This window comes from Malus domestica, chromosome 11 (genome assembly GCF_042453785.1).
Source record: "Malus domestica chromosome 11, GDT2T_hap1".
Taxonomy (NCBI): Eukaryota; Viridiplantae; Streptophyta; class Magnoliopsida; order Rosales; family Rosaceae; genus Malus; species Malus domestica.
The window spans coordinates 11,470,830-11,477,079 of NC_091671.1; the positions used below are offsets into that span (position 1 = coordinate 11,470,830).

At 39.0% G+C, this 6,250-nt stretch overlaps 1 pseudogene; it reads right to left on the bottom strand.

The window, feature by feature from the left end:
- Positions 1-3,499: 3,499 nt before the first annotated feature.
- On the bottom strand, positions 3,500-5,497 carry LOC103422872 (pentatricopeptide repeat-containing protein At3g22470, mitochondrial-like; annotated as a pseudogene).
- Positions 5,498-6,250: the final 753 nt, after the last annotated feature.

The window sequence follows — 6,250 nt, forward strand, 5'->3', positions numbered from 1 at the left end:
CCACGACTTGTAAGATTGATTTCTGCGAGCATTGTGTCTTGGGAAAGTAAACTAGAGTGAAGTTTGGTACTGCAGTACATCAGACGAAGAGCATTCTTGATTATGTGCATTCGGATGTTTGGGGTCCTACAAAAACTCCCTCTTTGAGTGGTAGACATTGGTTCGTGGCCTTTGTTGATGATTATTCAAGAAGGTCTTGGGTCTACACTATGAAGCACAAGAGTGAGGTGTTGAACATTTTCTTGGGTTGGAAGAAAAAGGTTGAGAACCAGACTGGGAGAAAGATTAAAATTTTGCGATCGGATAATGGTGGAGAATACACATCCGACCCTTTCTTTAAAGTTTGCAAAGAGGAAGGGATTGTGAGACATTTTAGTGTCCGGGGAACTCCACAACAAAATGGAGTTGCAGAAAGATTGAATTGAACCTTGCTTGAGAAGGTTAGATGCATGTTGCCTCAGTCGGTTTGAGCAAGTCTTTTTGGGCAGAGGCAGTTACTTATGTATGTCACATTATCAATCGGTTACCCTCAGCTGCTGTTCAGGGTAAGACACCAATGGAGGTATGGACTAGGAAACCTTTTACTGATTATGATTATATTCATATTTTTGGTTCGCCTGCTTATTTTCATGTAATTGAAAATAAACTTGATCCTAGAGCCAAAAAGGCTATCTTTCTTGGTTTTAGTAGTGGTGTCAAATGTTATTGGTTGTGGTGCCCAGAGATGAAGAAACTTGTAATCAGCAGAGATGTGAAATTTGATGAAGAAAATATGTACAAAGACTCTGAGAATAATGTGAAATATGTCCAACAAGTGGAGCTTGAGAAAGTTGCCTCTGGTACTTCAAATCTTATTTCTGCTTATGTCAAAGCCACTACAAGTGAAGAAGTTGGACACTCTGAGGATGTTGAAGAAGTTGAACTTGAAGATTCTATTCAAGTTGAAGAGCAAGTTTCACCTCAAGAGTCTATTGCCAATAACAGATGAAAGAGAAATATTACCAAGCCAACTCGGTATAGTGATTATGTTTCTTTTGCTCTTCCTATTATCACTGATGATATTCCATCCAATTTCGAGGAAGCCGTCGAGAGTGAGGAGAAGGAGATGTGGTGCAATGCCATGGGTGATGAGATGAATTCTCTCTTGAAGAACAAGACTTGGGAGTTAGCTAAATTGACTAAGGGCAAGAAAGCTATCGGTTGCAAATGGGTGTATACCAAGAAGAAAGGTGCTGATGAAAGAAACAATGTGAGATTCAAAACAAGATTAGTTGCTAAAAGGTATGCACAAAAGGAGGGCATTAACTATAACGAAATCTTTTCTCCGGTTGTGAAGCAATCCTCAATCTGTATTATGTTAGCTCTTGTTGCACAGTATGATCTTGAGCTTGTGCAACTTGATGTGAAGACGGCTTTCCTACATGGTGATTTGAATGAAGAGATCTATATGTGTCAACCGGATGGGTATATAGTGAAAGAGAAGGAGAATTTGTTTTGCAAATTGAAGAAATCACTTTATGGCTTGAAGCAATCTCCAAGGCAATGGTATTTGAGGTTTGATAAATTTATGAGAGGCCAAAATTATTCTAGAAGTCAATATGATCATTGTGTGTACTTCAAGAAGTTGCAAGATGGGTCTTTCATTTATTTGTTGATATATGTTGATGATATGTTGATTGCCTCAAAGAATGTCAAAAAGATTGAGAAATTGAAGAAGCAAATGAAAAATGAGTTTGAGATGAAGGATCTTGGTGAAGCGAAAAAGATCATTGGCATGGAGATCACTAGAGATAGAAAGAAGGGTTTGGTCAGTTTGAATCAAAGACAATACCTTGAGAAGTTTATTCGAAAGTTTGGAGTTCATGATTCAACCAAAGCGGTTAGTACCCCTTTGGCTCCTTATTTTAAATTGAGTTCTCTACAATGTCCTAAAACTAATAAAAAGAAGCTGCAAATGAAAAATATATCATATGCAAATTTGGTTGGTAGTTTGATGTATGCAATGGTATGCTCTAGACCGGATATTGCTCATGCAGTTGGCATGGTGAGTTGATATATGCATAATCCAGGTAAAGAGCATTGGCAAGCAGCTAAGTGGATATTGAGGTATCTCTATGGTACTCGAGATGTTGGTTTATGCTTTGAGAGAGATGACTCTGGTATTGGTCATTTTGCAGTTGGTTATGTTGATTCAAATTATGCACGTGTTCTGGATGGAAGGAAGTCTACTACAGGCTATGTGTTTACTATGGCTAAAGGGCCAATTTGTTAGAGGTCCATTTTGTAGTCGTCTGTTGCCTTGTCTACTACAGAGGCTGAATATATGGCAGTTGCTGAAGCTATAAAGGAAGCCATTTAGATACATGGGCTGATTAAAGATTTGGGGGTTGATCAGAAGCAAGTAGAGGTACATTGTGATAGTCAGAGTGCTATTTATTTGGCTAAGTATCAAGTTCATCTTGTGATGACCAAACACATAGATGTGCGATATCACTTTGTGCGTGAAGTCGTTGGTGAATGAGAGATCATTCTCCAGAAGATTCCAACTAAAGACAATCCCGCTGATATGTTGACTAAGGTTGTTGGTGTAGCCAAGTTTGTTCATTGCTTAAACTTGGCTCACATTTTTCCTATATAAAGAATGCGTTGAGCAGTAGGAGTTTCGGAGCATTTGGCTCGGCATGAGTTGTTCTCTTGCTAGTGTTTGGGAGTAATTTTTGTGTTGACTGTGTTAGTTGGCTTATCATGGCATTCTCGGAACTTGGCCAAGGTGGAGATCGTTGTATTAGTGGCCAAGTGACCAAAAACCTTTCGGTGCATATAATAAAAAATGAAGGACATAATGATGTGGGAACATCATTATGAAGAGTCAAATGATTATGTTTCCTTTTGTTTTGTTGAAATTTCAAAGGCAGAAAATTTGGTTTTTTACTCCCCCATTTGCCTTTGGAGAAGAAGTGGGAGCATCATTTAGTTTTTGGAAAAGCCCAACTTTGCTCAGAGAGCAGAGTAGCAGAGCATCCGAGCAGAGAAGAATGAGTGCTGCATTCCTCATTGCAAGAGAGCACCTCTCTTCGGTTAGTAATCATTCATCAAAGTTGTATTTGTTGTATTAGCTTTGAGCTTCGTATAGGGAGGAAATTATTCATTATATTTCTCTCTATTTGTTTTCTTTGGTGTGTGAGAGCTATTAGTTGTATTGGGGTTTTTGGGTTGTGAGCTAGCCAACACTTTGTAAACTCTCATTTGGTTGATAGTGGATTATTGGGTGAGTTCCTACTGCTCCGAGGACGTACTCCAGTTACACTGACTGTTGAGGAACCTCGTTGAAATCTTGGTGTCTTTATTATTTTGTTCTTGCATTCCATTTGATATATTTCCTGTGGGTTAGTTTGAGTTGGTTCCATAAGGCTTGGTGCTATTCCTAGCACAACAAATAACACATAACATACGTCACTAGGCAATGCATGAACGAATGGCTACCTAAACTGGATTCGACAGTGGAACAACTCCCTCCTCCAATGTAGCATTCAAGGGAAGGATGCATCGAAACTTGTCAAAACGAAAAAATGCAAACCAATTTCATCTTGGTCTTTCTATAAATGCCAACAAAGTGGCATCTACTCTATCTTTTGACAATAAATTAACGATAAACTCTGTAGTTGATGCATCTCAAAAAAACCCCTATCCACCATTTCTTGAATAAGCCTCACTCCCGTTAATGTCTCATTCTTATTGATAAACCCTCGGATAATTGTGTTGTACCTCCAACCACCTGGAGAACAACCTTTCTCTTCCATTTCTCTAAGCAAGTTTTCCGCTTCACATATTAGCCCTCCATTACAAAATCCACTAATCATTGTATTATACGTGATGGTATTAGGTTGAATTCCCTTTGATGGTAAGCGACGAAAGAGATCCCACGCATATTCAACTTTTTCAGCTCTGCACAAACCATCAATAAGAATATTATAAGATACAATATCAAAATCCAACTTCTTTCCCTCCATCTCTTCCAACAATTCAACACCCATGGGAAATTGTTGGTTTTTACAAAGGCCATCCAGTAAAATATTATACGTTTAAATGTCTGGAAGTTGGCCACAAGCTTGCATTTGAGAGATCAAGTTATTTGCATCTTGTGTTCTCCCCATCTTGCAAAACCCATCCATAAGAGTGCTATAAGTAATCGTATATGGAATAACTCCCTTATGAGACATTTCCACAAAAAACATTCGGGCATCATCTATCCTTTTAATTTTAGAGTAGTCGTTTATCATTATGTTATAACTACAAGTATCAACCATGCAGCCTTTGCTAAGCATTACTTCAAAAACCTCTTTCGCCTCGCCCATTTCTCCTCGCAAATAGTAACCATCCATAAGTGAATTGTATGTAACTGTATTAGGTTTGATATCTCTTTGAATCATCATTTCGACCAAGCTCCTTGCTTCCTAGACCATCCCCTCTTTGTAGAATGTATCAACCAAGACATTGAAGGTGTGCGCATTTGGAAAGATATGTTTCTCCACCATTTCATTCAACAATCTTGTAGCTTCTTTCCACTTCCCTACTTTGCAAAATCCATGAATTAAAGAGGTATAGGTAATGACGTTGGGAGCAATGCCCTTACCCGTCATTTCTAAAAAAAGGTTCAGTGCATCAACAACTAGAGTATCCTTGCAAAGACTGTCGATGATCATGCTATAGACAACTATGTTAGGCTTGCAACCTCTTTCTTCCATCTTTTTAAGCAATTGGATTGCTTCACTATTATTAACTTTCATGCAAAGACGTTTAACTAATGTGCCGAAAGAAACCACATTTGGCTTGCAATTACCACTCTCCAACATTTTATTGAAAAGTGCTGCAACCTCGACCTCTCTATTCTTAAGAAGAAAGTCGTTGATTAGAGTGGTGTAGGTCGTGACAAACTATACTCCACTTGGTTGAAATGACAAAAGCAATTAATGATAATGGCTAGAGTATAAACATCTGGATGAATTCCGGACACAACCATTTGGTTATTCATGGAGATGACTGCCGAATAATGTTTCAACTTGGCAAGTTGAGTCAAGATTTGGTTGAAAGAGACAACGGAAGGCAGAGGACGCCTTTGAAGCATTTCGTCAAACACATTCAAAGCATCCTCAACATTATTGATTTTCACAAGCTGGTGTTGTTGAGTGTTTCTAGATTCAGTCGATTTAGAAGCTCGGGAGTGAAACAAAGACAAGTAATTGTTGAAGAAAAAAACAACAGGAGAAGATTGAAGAAGGCAAGGTAGCATACCTCTGGTGCTACTGCTTCCATAACTAACCTTCGAAGAAGAAGAAGCAGCAATCGTTGCCCGCATCACCTTCAACATCTCTAAGTCAGCGAGTTGAGAGTTGCTCACAAATCAAAGAGTTGTTGTAAGACTGTTTGTGAGAGTTGAAGATCATGAATTTCATGTTTTTTTTTCTAGTTCTAGATTAACACAAATTAAAAACAAATACACAAATCTATTAAAGTTGTTAGGATCTTCTAGCTGATAGGGTTAGGGTTCTTCGTTTTTAGGTTTGAAGTCATGCATAATAATCTTTGGGCTAAAAGCCCAAAATGAACCCAACCCAAGCCGAATGCCAAACCAAGGCCGAATACCCCCTAAGAATTAGCCCAGAAACCCGTGGACTTGCCCTTTCCCAGCCCACTCTCGGCCTGATCATACGCCTAACTCGCCCCAAATGGGTTGAGGCCTTCAATGCCCAACAGGGTGGGACCCACTGTCAGGGCTGATGTCGGCCACCATCATGAGCCCAACGGCTCTTTTTTTCATCCGACGACTGAGATTTATCATCCAGATTCAAATTTGGTTAGTATATTGATAACCGTTTTACTATATCTATATCAACTTGGTCCACTCATGTTTTTTTATGCCCCCTTCAGGACTAGAATCGAGGCATACAATCCCGACGTCAAAGCACTTCCGCATCTGCATTTTCAAGTCCTCTCGGTGTAGGACCCACTTTTTTGTCAACTCAATTTTATATTGTTCCTTTTAGTATTCTAAATTAGTTGTATGCTCTGAACACGTTCCTTAAATGCATATTCATTATTTTTATATTTATAAGTCTTATTTATTCCTTGTTTTCAGCATTTCTTTCAGTAAATGGCTTTCGTCACCCTCGGGTGTCGGCCAGCACGTGACCATCTCGATGTCCCGATGACATTAGGATCGGGGCGTGTCATATTGATAAACCCTCGAATA